Source organism: Protopterus annectens, chromosome 4.part1, assembly GCF_019279795.1.
Source record: "Protopterus annectens isolate FY-2018-M chromosome 4.part1, PAN1.0, whole genome shotgun sequence".
Classification (NCBI taxonomy): Eukaryota; Metazoa; Chordata; order Ceratodontiformes; family Protopteridae; genus Protopterus; species Protopterus annectens.
In genome coordinates, this window is record NC_056734.1 from 977,636,262 (window position 1) to 977,653,213 (window position 16,952).

The 16,952-nt window shown below is 53.6% G+C and overlaps 1 protein-coding gene and 1 pseudogene across 2 annotated transcripts in view; both read left to right on the forward strand.

Annotated features, from left to right (window-relative positions):
• Window positions 1-16,952, forward strand: part of PDE6D (phosphodiesterase 6D) — a 1,464,541-nt gene that overhangs the window by 1,408,841 nt on the left and 38,748 nt on the right. The window lies entirely within an intron of this gene.
• Window positions 7,160-7,297, forward strand: LOC122801484 (annotated as a pseudogene).

Sequence of the window (16,952 nt, forward strand, 5' to 3'; positions counted from 1 at the left end):
AGGGAAGTCCCCCTGAGAGTGTCTGAGGGCATGGGGACATGGCACGATTTGGAAGCCTTCAGGGGATTTGCAGAAGACGGAGACCATGGAGCTCTGGACCAGAAAGGAGGGAGACGTGGAATTCCCTATGAGAACGGCCTACCCCTTGGAGGCCGAGGGGAGTTCTGCGAGGCCGGCCGGGATCAGATCGAAGCTCCCCAGAGAGGCTCCAATAGCATGTGTGACATGGCACAGTTTGGCAGCCTGCAGAGGACATGGAGGCGGCAGGGTCCACCGAGGTGAGTCAGAGCAGTGACCGGTAGAGTCGGCCGACAGGGCGGGCATGCCAAGGGCAGCCCTCAAGAGCCAGGTCTGCGTTCCCATCCTCCCAGCCCCCAGGGGTGTAGAGATACAGCTGCCATGGTGTCTTGCAACCAGGTCCAGCTGGGGGAGTTGGGTGACAGTTTGGGCAAACCAAGGGCCACCCCGGCAGCCAGGTCTGCAATCCTGTCCTCCCAGGTCCCAGGGGTGCAGAGATACAGTTGCCATGGTGTCTCACACCCGGGTCCAGCAGGGGGAGTTGGTTGACAGTGCAGGTGTGCTGAGGGCTGCCCCTGGAAGCCAGGTCTGCTATCCCATCCTCCCAGGCCCAAGAGGTGCGGAGATATGGCCGCTGTGGCATCTTGCACCCAGGACCGTCTGCAGGTGCCTGGTCAGCCACTGGTCCTTCACACAGCTCTGCGGGGATACTGCCCTGTGAACGGCATTACTCAGGAGGCAAGGGAGTATGTGCCAGAAGGCTCGAAGTGAAGCACGTTTGTCAGTGCATGGTACCATGGAGGAGAGATACGGAGGTGCAAGACAAAATGGGCCGAGATGCCAGGACCCGGGGCCATATCCTGTGTGAGTTTGAAAGCTTAAGCTTGAGGGCAAAGGGGAGAACCGTCATCATGGTAGTCTGGATGAGGGTCTGATTGAGACCTTGTAGGCCAGCAGAGCTCCACAAGGCTGGGAAGGATCAAAGGGAAGCTCCCCTGAGAGGCTCCAAGGGCAGGGAAGACTCATTACAATTTGGCAGCCTCCAGGAGTTATGTAACTCGGGAAAAATGCTCTCCCACCTGGATAGAAGTGGAAGCCATGAGGGGTCCCTCCCGATGGAAGTCCTTAAGGGAGAGAGAAGCAGAAAATGGCTGGGCTGGGAGAGCTGCCACCTGGATGAGGGGGTCTGGACCGCAGCTCCTTCCGGGGTGGAAGTCCAGAAGGGGAAGAGAGGCAGAAAGCAGCTGGGCAGGGAGAGCTCCCACCTGGGTGGGATGGTCTGGATCATGCCCCCCCCAGTGAGATGGAAGTCCTCAAGGGAGCATCTGGTGGAAGGCTGCAGGACCAGGAGTGCTTCTGCCTGTGTGAGTGGGGTCAGGCGGAGCCCCCCATGACAGAAGTCCTCAAGAGAGAGTCTGGCAGATGGCTGCAGGCCCAGAGAGCTCCTGCCAGGCAGGGGGAATGTGTCTGACCTTGCCCGGTACCCAAAGGCATCCCTGAAATGTCTCAAAGTCCCCAGAATGGCTCTGGACTGGAAATGAGGGGGGCTTGGAAGTTCCAATGACAGCATACCTGCCCCTCGGCGGCCAACGGGAATTCCAGGAGGGCATCTTGGATCTGAGAGAGGTCCCCCTGAGAGGCTCCTAGGGCACAGGGATAGGGTACAGTTTGCCAGCCTGCAGGGGATATGCGGGAGACGGGGACCGTGGTGCTCTGGACTGGAAAGGAAGGGGAGGTGGAAGTCCCGATGAGAGTGGGCCTGCCCCATAGTGGCCAAGGGGAGCTCCACTGGGCTGGCCAGGATTGGAGGGAGGTCACCCTGAGAGACTTTGAGGGCATGAGGACACGGCCTGATTTGGCAGCCTCCAGCAGTTATGTAACCTGGGAAAACAGCCCTCCCGCCCGGGCAGAAGTGGAAGCCCAGAGGGGGTCCCTCCCTATGGAAGTCTGTAAAGGAAAGAGGGGCAGAAATCTGCCAGACTGGGAGAGCGCCTGCCTGAGTGAGGGGGTTCCAGACCACAGCCCCCTCTGGTATGGAAATCCAGAAGGGGGAGAGAGGAGGAAAGTGGCCAGGCATGGAGTGCTCCTGTTCGGGTGTGGGGGTTTGGACTGTCTCCCCCTGTAGGCAGAAGTCCTTAAGGGAGCTTCTGGCAGAAGGCTGCGGGGCCAGGAGAGCTCCTGCCCAGGCGAGAGGGGGTAGGCAGAGCCCCTGCAATGGAAGTCCTCAAGGGAATGACCAGTGGGAGTCTGCGGGACCCAGAGAGCTCCTGCCGGGCAGGAAGAAGGCATCCGACCTCACCCAGTACCCAATGGTATCCCCAAAATATCACAAAGTCCCCGGAACCCCTCTGGATGGGAAAGCCCAATGGGAGCATACCTGCCCCACGGCAGATGGGGGAGTTCCACGGGGCTAGCCAGGATCAGAAGGAAGCCCCCTGAGAGGCCTCTTACGGCATGGAGACAGGGTATGACTTTGCAGCCTTCAGGAGATCTGGGGGAAGATGGGGACCATGGTGCTCTGGATAAGAAAGGAGGGGGATGTGGAAGTCCCGATGAGACTGGCCCTGTCCCTCAGTGGCTGAGGGGAGTTCTGTGGGGCTGGCTGGGATCAGAGGAAAGCCCCCCGAGAGGCCCCTGAGAGGCCCCCGAGAGCATGGGGACAAGGCACAACTTGGCAGCCTTCAGGAGATCTAGGGGAAGATGGGGATTGTCGTGCTCTGGACCGGAAAAGAGGGGGATGTGTAAGTCCAGATGAGAGCGGGTCTGCCCTTTGGTGGCAGATGGGAGTTCCGCTGGGCTAGCTGGGATCAGAGGAAGGTCCCCCTAAGAGGCTCCAAGGGCAAGGGGACACTGTATGGCTTGGCAGCCTCTAGGAGATATGTAACCCGAGAAAAGAGACCTCCCACCCGGGTAGAAGTAAAAGCCAAGAGGGGGACTCTATCCCGTTAAAAGTCCAGAAGGGGAGAGAGGTGGAAAGTGGCCGGACAGGGAGCACTCCTGCCTGGGTGAGAAGGTCCGGATCGTGCCCCCCAGTGGGATGAAAGTCCTTAAAGGAGCATCTGGGGGAAGGCTGTCAGGGCCATGAGTGCTCCTGCCTGGGTGAGCAGGGTCAGACAGAGCTCCCCATAAAGGAAGTCCTCAAGTGAATGGCTTGCATAGGGCTGTGGGATTTGGAGTGCTCCTGCCTGGGTGAGCGGAGTCAGGCAGAGTCCCCCCACGACGGAAGTCCTCAAGGGAGTGTCTGGATGATGGCTGTGGGCTTGGAGAAATCCTGCTAGGCAGGGGGAAGGCGCCCGACCTTGCCCAGTACCCAACGGCATCCCCAAAATGTCTCAAAATCCACAGAATGGCTCTGGACCAGAAAGGAGGGGGGGCTCGGAAGTCCCGATGAGAGAGTACCTGCCCCTAGGCAGCCAAGGGAAGTTACACGAGGGTGGCCAGGATCTGAGGGAGGTCCCCCTTAGAGGCTCTGAGGGGGCAGGGACACAGCATGGTTTGGCAGCCTGCAGGGGACATGGAGGTGGGGGGGGTCCCTGAGGCAAGCTTTGGGCCATGGCCAGATAAAGAGGTCTCTCTACAGGGTCAAAGGGGAGGGCCGCAGTGGTAGGCCTTGATGGAAGTACTTAAGGGAGCTTCATGTAGAGGGCTGTGGGGCCCGGAGAGCTCTTGGCCATTCAGAGGCATCTGACCCCACCCCATTCTCAAAGGCGTTCTTTTGAAAAATTGCAAAGTCCCCAGAATAGCTCTGAATTGGAAAGGAGGTGGACTCAGAAGTCTGTATGAGAGTGGATGTGCCCCTCAGTGGCTGAGGGGAGTTCCGTGGGGCTGGTCATACCCTGCAGGTTCCCTCCCCTGATTGCCCAGCAGGCACGTGTGATCTGGCACAATTTGTCAGCCTCTAGGAGTTAAGGGACAATGGGGTGTCTTATCAGAGTGAAAGTCTGGGTCCCAGCCCTGAGGGAGAACGTCCTGCCAGGTGTCTGCACGGGGTTGAGGCGCCATCACAGGCCTCTTCCTCCCAGCTGGAAGTTGGTATGAGAGTGGATATGCCCCTCAGCAGCCTAGGGGAGTTCTGCAGGGTCAGTCGCACCCTGCAGGTTTGCTCCCCCAATCGTCAGGCAGGCATGGATGATCCAGCATGATTTGGCAGCCTCCAGGAGTTAAGGGATGATGGGGCGTCCCATCAGAGTCCAGGTCCCAGCCCTGGGTGATGTCCTGCCAGATGTCTGCATGGGATTGAGGTGCCTTTACCTGCCATCCATTGCTTAATCAGGCAGACTGACTCCCACTGGCGGAGAGCCCCTGTGGCATGGCTCTGGGGTTCATGGCTTGTGGGTCGAGCTTCTCCACCACGGGAGAGAGGTGCGGGTGGGGGGGTGTAGAGCGTTCATGCTCCTCAGGGTGGAAGTTGAGGTGAGACTGATGAGCCTGGGCCATAGTGAAGGAGTCCTGTGACAAGGCCACCATCCCCTGGTATCTGTGCACAGCTGAAGCGTGGGGGTGCTCTCTCCCACTTTTCTCTGACTCTGAGAGCTAATGCGCACCACTCTGGCCCACGGCCCTTTGGGGTCGCAGTTGCTGGTCCACAACCAGCACCTGGGTGCCCCCTCTGCAGGGAGAGGGACTCCTGTTGGTGGAGGTGAGGGCTCCAGCCGCTCCTCTCCACCCACCAAGATGCTCCTATCTGGTTGATCTGGCCAGTAGCATATGCTTGTCTCAAAGATTAAGCCATACAAGTCTCAGAGTACATGGACGCTACAGTGAAACTGAGAATGGCTCATTAAATCAGTTATGGTTCCTTTGATCACTCCACCGTTACTTGGATAACTGTGGTAATTCTAGAGCTAATACATGCTGACAAGTGCTGACCTCCAGGGATACGTGCATTTATCAGACCAAAACCAATCTGGGTCTAGGTCTGGCAGCTTTGGTGACTCTAGATAAACTCGGGCTGATTGCGTGCCCTTGTGGTGGTGACCTGACATTCGAATGTCTGCCCTGTCAACATTTGATGATACTATCTGTGCCTATCATGTTGACCACTGGTAATGGGGAATCAGGGTTCGATTCCGGAGAGTGAGCCTCAGAAATGGCTACCACATCCAAGGAAGGCAGCAGGCTCGCAAATTACCCACTCCCGACTCGGGGAGGTAGTGATGAAAAATAACAATACAGGACTCTTTCGAGGCCTTGTAATTGGAATAAGGACACTTTAAATCCATTAACAAGGATCTATTGGAGGGCAAGTCTGATGCCAACAGCCACAGTAATTCCAGTTCCAATAGCGTATATTAAAGTTGCTGCAGTTAAAAAGCTCATAGTTGGATCTTGGGATTGGGCTGGCAGTCCACCACGAGGTGAGCTACCGCTTGTCCCAGCCCCTGCCTCTTGGCGCTCCCTCGATGCTCTTTACTGAGTGTCCTGGGGATCCGAAGGGTTTACTTTGAACAAATTAGAGTGTTTAAAGTAGGCCGGTCACCTGAGTAATTCAACTGGGAATAATGGAATACGACTCCGATTCTATTTTGTTGGTTTTTGGAACTGGGGCCATGATTAAGAGGGGGCATTCATATTGTGCTGCTAGAGGTGAAATTCTTGGACCAGCACAAGATGAATGAAAGCAAAAGCATTTGCTAAAAATGTTTTCATTAATCAAGAACAGAAGTCGGAGGTTCGAATATGATCAAATACTGTTGAAGTTCCGACCATAAACAATGCCGACTAGCGACCCAATGGTGTTATTCCCATGACATGCTGGGGAGCTTCCAGGAAACCAAAGTCTTTGAGTTCTGAGTGGGAGTATGATTACAAAGCTGAAACTTAAAGAAATTAATGGAAGGGCACCACCTGGAATGGAGCTTGCGGCTGAATTTGGCTCAACATGGGAAACCTCACCCGGCCTGGACACGGAAAGGATTGACAGATTGCTAGCTCTTTCTCGTTTCTGTGGGTGGTGGTGCATAGCCGTTCTTAGTTGGTGGAGCAATTTTTCTGGTTAATTCCAATAATGAACGAGACTCTGCCATGCTAACTAGTTATGTGGCGCAGTGCGGTTGTCCCCAACTTCTTAGAGGGACAAATGGCTTTCATCCACACAAGATTGAGCAGTAACAGGTCTGTGATGCCCTTGGATGTCTGGGGCTGCATGTATGCTACACTGAATGGATCAGCATATGTCTACCCTTGGCTGACAGGTCAGGGTAATCCGCTGAACCCCATTCGTGATAGGGACTAGAGATTGCAATTATTCCCCACGAATGAGGAATTCCCAGTAAGTGCAGGTCATAAGCTTGCATTGTTTAAGTCCCTGCTTTTTGTACATACCGCCCATCGCTACTACTGATTGGATGGTTTAGTGAGATCCTCGGATTGGCCCCGCTGGAGTCGGTCATGGCCTCTGTGGTGCGCTGAGAAGATGATTCAAACTTCACTATCTAGAGGAAGTAAAAGTCATAACAAGGTTTCTGTAGGTGAACCTGGGGAAGGATCATTAATGCTGAGGGTCCTGGGATGGTGTGATACTCGGGTAGCATGGCCTCTCCTCTCTCCACTGCCCTGACCCTCTATGTCTCTCTCTCTCTCTGTCGCTCTCTGACTATTATCTCTCTGTGCACCCTGGTGGAGGCTGGTGGGACAGAGCCCATGGGTCCAGGGGGGAGGGAGGGAAGGAGCGACAGGAGAGGTGGTGTCTGTCTCCCTCATCTCCAGTGGTGGAAGGGAGGGGTCCCATCCATGTGGTGGGAGGTGTGGGCACTCCTCTGCTGCCCCGAGTTGATGGTGGCGGAGGGTGCTCCCGGCCCAGTAGTATGGCTGGAGGTGGCTGGCTCCCCATGCAGTAGGGGGAGGGAGAGGGTACCATCCCAGCAGGGGGACAGTGGCCTCCCCTCTGACCATGCAGGGCCACCCCCAGGGGTAGCACACTGGAGTCCTCTCCCCTCGATATCAGTCGTGGGTATGTGTGTTGGATGCCATGCTCCATGCCGAGCATTGATTCAAAGATCCAGAAGGTCGGCAGTATGGCCTGCAGCACGGGCCAGTAACCTCGGTCCGGGCACCCGTGATGATGCCCGTGAAACCTCACATGCTCGTCTCAAGGTGTGATGCCTCTCAGGCAGTGGTGCCCCCAGCGAATGAGAACTGTACAACTGAGCAGTGGATCACTCGGCTCGTGCATTGATGAAGAACGCAGCTAGCTGTGAGAACTAATGTGAATTACAGGACACATTGATCATCGACACTTTGAATGCACTTTGTGGCCTTGATCACTCCCGCAGCGGCATGAGACCAATAACAGAGAAGTACTGTAAGGGAAAGTTGAAAAGAACTTTGAAGAGAGGGTTCAAGAGGGCATGAAACCATTCAGAGGTAAACAGGTGGGGTCTGTGTGGTTCGCCCAGAGGATTCAACTCAGCGATTGCGTCGGCTGCCCGGGCAAGGTGGATCCCCCTCTGGGGGGTGGGGGACCATCCCCAGACATGCTGGCCACAGTCGGGCACATTTCCTCCATGGCGGTGAGCCACTACTTGCTACGGGTTGGCCGGGAAGTCCGCGAGAAAGATGTCTTTCCTCCCTGGAGGGTAGTATTACAGCCCACACCATCAGCCCTCACCATGACCCAGGATCATAGGAGACGACTGCTGCAGCACCCTTCCCCACCCTCATGGTAGGGGCCAGGGCCCCTGGCTCCCAGCAGGACTGTCGACTGGGCCAGACTGCCTTCAGTGCGGCCCGACTGCGTCCCGCCGCCGGGCTGGTAAGCTCACCTCAGATGCTCGGGGTCTATGGCGACATCGGTGACCCACCCATCCCATCTTGAAACATGGACCAAGCAGTTTAACAGGTGTACAAGTCTGATGGTGGGCAGGAGACCCCATGGCACAATGAAAGTGAGGGCCAAAGTGCACCAGTTGAGGCAGGATCCCCTCGCTCCACATGGGGATGCACCGCCGGCCCATCTCACCCATCCCGTTGGGGAGGTGGAGCATAAGCACACCTGGTGGGACCTGAAAGATGGTGAACTATGCCTGGGTAGGGTGAAACCAGAGGAAACTCTGGTGGAGGTCCGTAAGGGTTCTGACATGCAAATCGGTCATCCGATCTGGGTACGGGAGAGAAAGACTAATCGAGCCATCTAGTAGCTGGCTCCCTCTGAAGTTTTCCTCAGGATAGCTGGCACTCAGCAGATGCAGATTTATCTGGTAAAGTGAATGATTAGAGGTCTTGGGGCTGAAATGATCTTAACCTATTCTCAAACTTTAAATGGGTAAGAAGTCCGACTCGCTGGCTTGGAGCTGGGTGTGGAATGCGAGTGCCCAGTGGGCCACTTTTGATAAGCATAACTGGTGCTGTGGGATGAATGGAATGCCAGGTTAAGGTGCCCAATGCCAATGCTCAGACCCCAGAAAAGGTGTTGGTTAATATAGACAGCAGGACAGTGGCCATGAAAGTCGGAATCCACCAAGGAGTGTGTAACAACTCACCTGCCAAATCAACTAGCCCTAAAAATGGATGGCACTGGGGCATCGCACCCATACCCGGCCATTGCTGGGAGCTGAGGAGGCTATGCTTCAATGAGTAGGAGGGCTGCCGCAGTGGCACTGAAGCCCAGGGTGAGGGCCCGGGTGGAGCTGTCATGGGTGCAGATCTTGGTGGTAGTAGCAAATATTCAAACGAGAGCTTTGAAGGCCGAAGTGAAAAAGGTTTCCATGTGAACAGCAGTTGAACCTGGGTCAGTTGGTCCTGAGAGATAGGCAAGTGCATTTCTGAAGGGATATGCGATGGCCTTCATCGTCCTTGGCCAATTGAAAGGGAGTCGGGTTCAGATCCCAGAATCTGACAGGTGCCTCATGGCATCCAGTGCGGTGACGCAAACGATCCCGGAGAAGCTGGTGGGGGACTCTGGGAGAGTTCTCTTTTCTTTGTAAAGGGCAGGGTACCCTAGAATGGGTTCGCTCCAAGAGAGGGGCCTGTGCTCTGGAAAACATCGTGGTTCCGGTGGCATCAGGTGACCTCTCACCGGCCCTTGAAAATCCAGGGGAGAGGCTGTAAGTCTTGCGCTGGGCCATACCCATATCCGCAGCAGGTCTCCAAGGTGAACAGCCTTTGGAATGTTAGAACAATGTAGATAAGGGAAGTCGGCAAGCCAGATCCGTAACTTTGGGATAAGAATTGGCTCTAAGAGTTGTTTTGGTCTGGCTTGGGATTGAAGCGGGGCTGGGCACGCACCACGGCTGGATGAGGCATTGCTTTCTCAGCATGTTCCCCCCTCCCTGGGGGACAGGGGGGTGGTGGCAATGACTCTGGAAGTGCCAGGCCCTTCCTGTGGATTGCCCCGGCTGTGGCGGGTGCCGGTCCCGACCGGCATCTCGCATTATCCGGCAGCTATCAGCTGACTTAAAACTGGTGCAGACCAGGGGAATCTGACTGTTTAATTAAAACAAAGCATTGCGAAGGCCCGAGATGTGTGTTGACGCAATGTGATTTCTGCCCAGTGCTCTGAATGTCAACGTGAACAAATTCAATGAAGCGCAGATAAACGGCGGGAATAACTATGACTCTCTTAAGGTAGCCAAATGCCTCATCATCTAATTAGTGATGCGCATGAATGGATGAATGAGATTCCCACTGTCCCTACCTACTATCTAGTGAAACCACAGCCAAGGGAACGGACTCGGCAGAATCAGCGGGGAAAGAAGACGCTGTTGAGCTTGTATCTAGTCTGACACTTTGAAGAGACATGAGAGGTGTAGAATAAGTGGGAGGCCTCGGCCGCCGATGAAAGACCACTAGTTTTATCATTTTTTCACTTACCCGGTGAGGCGGGGGGTGAGCCCCACAGGGCTCTTGCTTCTGGCTACAAGCGCCTGGGCATCTGGGTGCGACCCACTCCGGGGACAGCATCAGGTGGGGAGTTTGACTGGGGTGGTACACCTGTCAAAGAGTAATGTAGGTGTCCTAAGGTGTGCTCAGGGAGGACAGACACCTCCTGTGGAGCAGAAGGGCAAAAGCTTGCTTGATCTTGATTTTTAGTATGAATACAGACCGTGAAAGCGCGGCCTCCTGATCCTTCTGGCTTTTTGGATTTTAAACAGGAGGTGTCAGAAAAGTTACTACAAGGATAACTGGCTTGTGGTGGTGAAGCGTATATAACAACATCACTTTTTGATCCTTCAATGTCGGCTCTTCCTATCATTGTGAAGCAGAATTAACCAAGCGTTGCATTGTTCACTCACTAATAGGGAACATGAGCTGGGTTTAGACCGTCATGAGACAGGTTAGTTTTACCCTACTGATGATGTGTTGTTGTGATAGTAATCCTGCTCAGTATGAGAGGAACAGACATTTGGTGTATGTGCTTGGCTGAGGAGCCAATGGTGCGAAGCTGCCATCTGTGGGATTATGACTGAACGCCTCTAAGTCAGAATCCTGCCTAAATGTAGTGATACCGCAGCACCGCAGATCTCCGGTTGGCCAGGGATAGCCGGCTGCAAGGCTGGCGAGGAGTGCCGCACATCACTGTGTCAGAGAGCGGACAGAAGTGGGCCACCTTTCTCCAGCAATGCACTGCACATTCGTGGGGAACCGGGTGCAAATCATTTGTAGATGACCTGATTCTGGGTCAGGGCTTCATACGTATCAGAGCAGCAAAAAGCTGCGATCTATTAAAAGTCAGCCCTCAAACCAAGCTGTTGTCGCAGGTGTGGGGAGGGGGGACCCATCCTTGGCCAGCCCACCTTGTGTACTGCCCCCCAACATCCAGATTGTTAGCTGGACTTTGCTTCTCGGGGTAGGCATGGGGTCCAGCAGGGGGATCAAAAGAACTGGGTCTGTGCACGATCTGGTGGCAGGGCATCCCCCACAGGAGGAGGTCCCCGGTCACACCCCTCACTCTGCACCCTCCAGTGCCTCCATCCAGATAGCTGGAACCCCTGCTGGTGTGGAAGGGGCTGAGGATTGCGTACTCGGGCTTAAGGGTTGTCCCTGGAGGGGCGACCCAGTGGCAAGGCCTCCTGTGCTGCAAGAGGTCCCCGGTCACTTCCCTTGCTATGCACCTTCCAATGCCTCCATCCAGATAGCCAGAACCCATGCTGGCACTGAGGGGGCTGATGATTGCATACTCGAGCTTAAGGGTCGAGCCCAGAGTGGCAACCCAGTGGAGGGTGTGTGGTTCCCGGGAGAGGGCAGAGGTCCATCTGGGGAAGCCAGATCCAGGATCCCGTCCACCTGGTGCCCAGGGAGAGGAGACAAGGCTGCCATGGCGTCTTGCACCCGGGACTGGCTGGGGGAGTTGGGTGACAGTGCTGCATATTGAGGGCTGCCCCTGGAAGCCGGGTCTGCTATCCCATCTTCCCATCCCTCAGGGATGTGGAGATATGCCCGCCATGTCATCTCGCACCCGGGACCATCCACAGGTGCCAGACCAGCCTCTGGTTCTTCACCCAGCAATGTGAGGATGCCGCCCTGTGAACGGCACCACTCAGGAGGCAAGGGGGCACATGCCAGAAGGCTCAAAGTGAAGCATGTTTGTTGGTGCCTGGTGCCATTGAGGAGAGAGACAGAAGCACGAGACAAAATGGGCCGAGATGCCGGGACCAGGGGGCCATATCCTGTGTGACTTTGAAAGCCCTAGGTGGAGGGAAAAGGAGAGAACTGGTGTCACGGAAGTCTGGATGAGGGTCTGGCTGAGGCCTGACGGCCCAGCAGAGTTACATGAGGCTGGAAGGATCAGAGAGAAGCTCCTCTGAGAGGCTCCAAGAGCAGGGTTGACACATTATGATTTGGTGGCCTCCAAGAGTTATGTAACCCAGGAAAAGAGCTCTCCTGCCTGGGTAGACATGGAAGCCATGTGGAGGTCCCTCCCAATGGAAGTCCTTAAGGGAGAGAGAGAAAGAGAGAGAGAGAGAGAGAGAGAGAGAGAGACAGAAAATGGACAGGCTGGGAGAACAGCCACCTAAGTGAGAGGGTCCAGACTGTGGTCCCCTCCGGGATGGGAAGTCCAGAAGGGGAACAGAGGTGGAAAGTGGCCGGGCAGGGAGCACTCCCGCCTGGGTGAGAGGGTCCGGATCATGCCCTCCTGTGGGACAGAAGTCCTCAAGGGAGCATCTGGTGGAAGACTGCAGGGCCAGGAATGCTCCTACCTGGGTGAACGAGGTCAGGTGAAGCCCCCTACAAGGGAAGGGCTGGTTGCAGGCCACGGGGTCTGGAGTGCTCCTGCCCAGGAGAGCAGGGGTCAGGTGGATCCCCTCACGGTGGAAGTCCTAAAGGGAGCATCTGGCAGATGGCTACAGGCCCAGAGAGTGCCTGTCAGGCAGGGGGAAGGCGTCCGACCTCACCTGATACCCGATGGCATCCCCAAAATGTCACAAAGTCCCCAGAATGGCTCTGGATTGGAAAGGACAGGGGCTCGGAAATCCCAATGAGAGAGGGCCTGCCCCTCAGCAGACAAGGGGAGTTCCGTGGGGCCAGCCAGGATCAGAGGGAGGTCCCCCTGAGAGGCTCCTGAGGGCATGGGAAGAGGGCACTGTTTGGCAGCCTGCAGGGAATATGTGGTAGACGGGGACTGTTGTGCTCTGGAATGGAAAGGAGGGGGATGTGGAAGTCCTGATGAGAGCGGGTCTGCCCCTCGGTGGCAAAGGGGAGTTCTGCAGGGCCATCCAGGATTAGCGGGAGGTCCCACTGAGAGGCTCCAAGGGCACGGGGACATGGCACGGCTTGGCAGCCTCCAGAAGATATGAAACCCAGAAAAAGAGCCTTCAAGCCCGGGTAGAAGTGGAAGCCCGGAGGGGGTCCCTCCCCATAGAAGTCTGGAAGGGAGAGAGGGGCAGAAATCTGCTGGACTGGGAGAGCTCCCACCTGTGTAAGGGGGGGGTCCGGACCACAGCCCCCTCTGGGACGGAAGTCTAAAAGGGGGAGAGAGAGGCAGACTTCAGACAGGGAGGGAACACTTCTGCCTGGGTGAGAGGGTCCAGATTGTCCCGCTCCAGGTGGAAGTACTTAAGGGAGCCACTGGTGGAAGGCTGCAGGGCCAGGTGAGCTCCTGCCTGAGTGAGAGGGGGCAGGCAGAGCCCCTGTGATGGAAGCCCTCAAGGGAGTGACCGGTGGGAGTCTGCAGGATCCACAGAGCTCCTGCCAGGCAGGAGGAAGGCATCCAACCTTGCTCGGTACCCAACTGTATCCCCAAAATATTGCAAAGTCCCCAGAACCCCTCTGGATGGGAAAGCAGGGGGATGCAGAAGCCCCAATGGGACTGTACCTGCTTTGCAGCAGCTGAGAGGAGTTCTGTGGGGCCAGCCGGGATCAGAGGGAAGCCCCCCCTAGAGGCCCCTGAGGGCATGGAGACAGGGCATGGCTTGGCAGCCTTCAGGAGATCTGGGGGAAGATGGGGACAGTGGTGCTCTGGACTGGAAAGTAGGGGGATGTGGAAGTCCCCATGAGAGCGGGCCTGCCCCTCGGTGGCCAAGGGGAGTTCCACTGTGCCGGATGGGATCAGAGGGAAGCCCCCCCTGAGAGGCCCCCAAGGGCATGAGGACAGGGCATGACTTGGCAGCCTTCAGGAGATTTGGGGGAAGATGAGGACCGTGGTGCTCTGGACCGGAAAGGAGGGGGATGTGGAAGTTCTGATGAGAGTGGGCCTGCCCAGCGGCAGTTGAGGGGAGTTCTGTGGGCTCAGCGGGGATCAGAGGGGGGTCCCCCTGAGAGGCTCTGAGGGCACGGGGACACGGCCTGGTTTGGCACCCTGCAGGGGATATGCAGGAGATGGGAACTGTGGTGCTCTGGACCAAAAAGGAGGGGGATGTGGAAGTCCTTATGAGAGCGTGCCTACCCCTCAGCGGCCAAGGAGAGTTCCGCGGGGCCACCCAGGATTAGAGGGAGGTCCCCCAAGAGGCTCTGAGGGCACGGGGACACGGCACAGTTTGGCAGCCTCCAGGAGGAGTTAAGGATGACGGGGTGTCCCGTCAGAGTCCGGGTCCCAGCCTCGAATGACATCCCGCTGCTCGTACCATATTTCCCCGAAAATAAGACCGGATCTTATACTCTTTCCCCCGCCGAAATATGCATTAGAGCTTATTATCAGGGGATACCTTATTTACTTCCCATACAAAAATCAACATTTATTCATGTACACAAATTGCCATTTATTCATGTACAAAAATCGACATTTATTCATGTACACAAATTGACATTTATTTGGTACTTTTCTGTTATTGGGCAACAGTTCAAAGTAACGCATTAACACTTGTGTGAGAATTCTACATAAACAGTGCAACAAACATTTCAACTTCAGAATATCTACACCTTTGCTTTCACAGTGCAATATTTCATGCTTAACAGAAAGTGCAGAAAAATCTCAATGCATGTGTATTGGAGGAGGAGAATAAAACTGAAAGCAGAAGCAATCCATTCTGTTGCCCTGATAATGGAAAAGTTATTCAAATACAGTCATGTCATCTTCTTCTGGAACATTGTCATAAGTCTCCAACCCCTGAATTCTGGCCTGAATTTCTTATGACTCCATTTCCTGTAGAACCATTGGTCCCAATCTGTCATGCCTAGCAATAGAGCTCTCCTTAAATGAGCACTGCTTGGCCAAGTAGCCTGCTCGTAGTGCATTGGCAACACAGCTGTCAGTGATTTTATCCCATGAATTTTTCACCCAAGTCATGACCTCTTGCAGGCTAGGCTTCACAAAGTTTCCATGCTGATTTCTCTCCATTCTATTTCAATGTAGTCATTGAGTTCCATGCACAAATGGTCCTTGAATGGCATGTTTATTGCAATATCAAGAGTCTGGAGATAGGCAGTTATTCCTGCAGGAATCATTATTTGATCTATCCTTCTCCATGCAAGGAATTTTTTTATGTCTTTAATGCGGTGAGTGCTGGCTGAATTCCATACTAGCAGACCTCTTTCGCCACCTCGCAAAACAAGTGGCAGCATTACATTGACCCACTTCCTTAGGTTTACCTTCATGTGTGCGTTTTGGACAAGGGCGAACAGCAGTTGTCTGAAAAGACGTTTGCAAAGTTTGCAAACACCAAACAGAAAAAAGGTTTGAATGTGCAATGAGTGAATGCACAGTGACATTCGTTCATTGCAGATTTAGCATTTTGGAGCAGATTGCACTATAGTGGGGATCGGAAAATTGCCCCTTTCCCCACTGTAGTGAGATCTCGGAATTAGAATATTAAAGTAGGGGGGAGTGTGGGGCACATTTTGATTTGCTGATTTTCGAACATTGCAAACTGTCGCTGTTTTGATCTCCGTGGTTATGATTCGCTCATATGAGCAATTGCACCACTGTGTTTCGCTGTTGTAAAGGTAAACCCTTCCTTATAACTGCTTGTGTACACCAGGCCTTTTCAGTTTCAAGAATGTAAATGCCTAAAACATGTTCAATCTGATCTTTCTTGTCCTTACTAATGATTAGAGGTGGGGTTTTCTTTACATCTAGATGAATTGGCAAAATACAGGTAAAACGTGCACTCTCGTAACCAGTGGAGGGAATGTAGATTGATGAGGCACCCCTCTGATCAATTGTTGTTTGAGATCCTTGGCCCATAAACACTGCAGTTTCATCCATAGCAATCATGTTGGAGAATTGGTATTTAGAAAAGTCAGTGCCATCAACAAAGAACTTGAACACAAGTGCATGTTTAATAACTTCAGTATCTTCCAGCTTGAACAGTCTTATAGATCTTCTTAGAGACAGTTCATATCACTGAGGGAAACCATCCAGACAATGTTGTGATGCTTTGAATTCTTCTGGGGATATTTCTAACTGTAATGCCATTGCAAGGGCAAATGCTTGAATATCAGACCTGCGCACAACCAAAGCCTTTGCTCTCCTGTTAGCAATCCATTCACAGTTGATGTCTTCCAGTTCAAGAAATAATGGTTGCCAACCTGATCCACACTTGCACTTCTTAGCATTCCTCTCGTCGGCCTATTGACTAAGGTTATCGTACGCTGCACGCCATTTTTGGACCATTCAGAGCTCTTACTTCTTTTTGCAGAAAGCTGTCAGATTCTTTCCCTGGGAGTCCTTCATGATTCCTTTCTTGTACTCAATGGAACAGCTCTTTCTTTTTGCACTCATCTTGTCTGGGAGGGGGGTGTTAATTGAAGACTTACGAGACTGGAGTGGCAACCACAGCTGTTTGTTATCAAGTGTGCATGCTTTACACTTGTCTGTACTTTGACTGATCAAAGTACACCTGCCAGTGTTTATGATCCAAGGATCTCAACCGTCAAGTGTGAGTGATGATTAGGGTTACAGTAAGAATCGTGGAGGACTCCCAGGAAAGGAATCTTATGACTTTCTGCAAAGAGAAGAAGTTGGGTGTCCGAATGGTCCAAAAATGGTGAGCATAGTACGATAAACTCAGTCAACGGGCGTCAGTAATATTATTTTATAATTCAACATGTCCATCGTGTGTTGTTGATCTTAACTGGGGCTTATTTTTGGGGTAGGGATTATATCATGACCACCCTGCAAAACCACGCTAGGACTTATTCTCTGGTTAGGTCTTATTTACAAAGAAATACGATATATGTCAGCAGAGTAACACCTTTGCCACCTTCAAGGTTAACTAGATGGGTGGCCTCAAATTCTCACATAGTCTATCTAGTTTTGATGTATTTGAGGTTCAAAGAAACCTTTGCATGGACATTTTTGGCTAGGCTTGTAATTGTCACAGAGTGATTGCCTAGTACATATTTATGAAATGTGCTTTGATGGAATAAAGTTGGATAGTGTTCCATGACATAAACCTATGAATTCAGCTTCTGCATGTACAAGCAGATAGATTTTTGATGTTTAAAAGCTAAATGATGCATGCTTAATGTATATATACAAAAGATGTTCTGACATTTTTTTCTGCAGACATCTTCACCTCTGGCAAAACTGCTGCTTCAGGGTTCATCAAGTGCGTTCA